The following is an 894-nucleotide window of genomic DNA, read 5'->3' as shown; positions in this document are numbered from 1 at the left end:
CTCTTCTCTTCTCTTCTCTTCTCTTCTCTTCTCTTCTCTTCTCTTCTCTTTCTTTCTTTTTCAGCTGAAACTATTAGTGGCCTTTAAGCATGTAGCAGATGAATATAAAATACTGTGAAGAGCACCAATATGCAGAATATTCCCTACATCACCCTTGTTACTTCCAGCTGAGCTAATGCACAAAACCTTTGAGCTGGCTTCTTAGGTCACACTGCACGATCACTTCATTCGCTTTCATGTCAGCAAGTTTTGGCTTGATAAATTAAAGCAGAAAAATGCTGGGTAAAGCACTGCAGACCTGCTCAATTCATTTTGCAGCAATTTTCTCAAGGCTGTCTTGTGAATGACCTGCTATCTTCCTCTTCTCCTTATCATTTTCCCATCTGGAAAAGTCTGAGCCATGTGGTACACAGACAAGTAATTGGTCTGAGACTGCTACTTTCAAAAGCCGTTAACAATCACTACTCTTAAAATCACCACCCTCCTGTAGACAAGGTTAATAGTAGTCCATAGGAGAGGTAGGAAGGTCAGCAGTTAACTTTTACTAAAATAAATGCCAAGTGAATTGCTCAATTTTCATTGTTAAAGCAAACATAAAATATGAATTGCAGTTTTTGGAGGCTCCTACTGAAGATTACTGTTGAAAAGATGGAATTTGAACTTTAGAACCCTAATGACAATTGAAAGACACCCTTTCTGTATATCTCTTTTGGATATCTTACTCATTTTCTTCTTCTGAACCTGAAGCGCAGCTATAATTTCATAGAGTTTGGCAAGTATGATAATTTAGAAATTATCTTGGCAGTCTAGCATGATGTTTTAAAATCCAAAAACTAAAGGATGTTTTATTTTCAGGAGAGAGGGACAAACCTGAAGAAGATATTGATTGCTAAT

The sequence above is a fragment of the Meleagris gallopavo genome, chromosome Z (assembly GCF_000146605.3).
Source record: "Meleagris gallopavo isolate NT-WF06-2002-E0010 breed Aviagen turkey brand Nicholas breeding stock chromosome Z, Turkey_5.1, whole genome shotgun sequence".
Classification (NCBI taxonomy): Eukaryota; Metazoa; Chordata; class Aves; order Galliformes; family Phasianidae; genus Meleagris; species Meleagris gallopavo.
Note: the sequence above shows the minus strand (reverse complement) of the source record.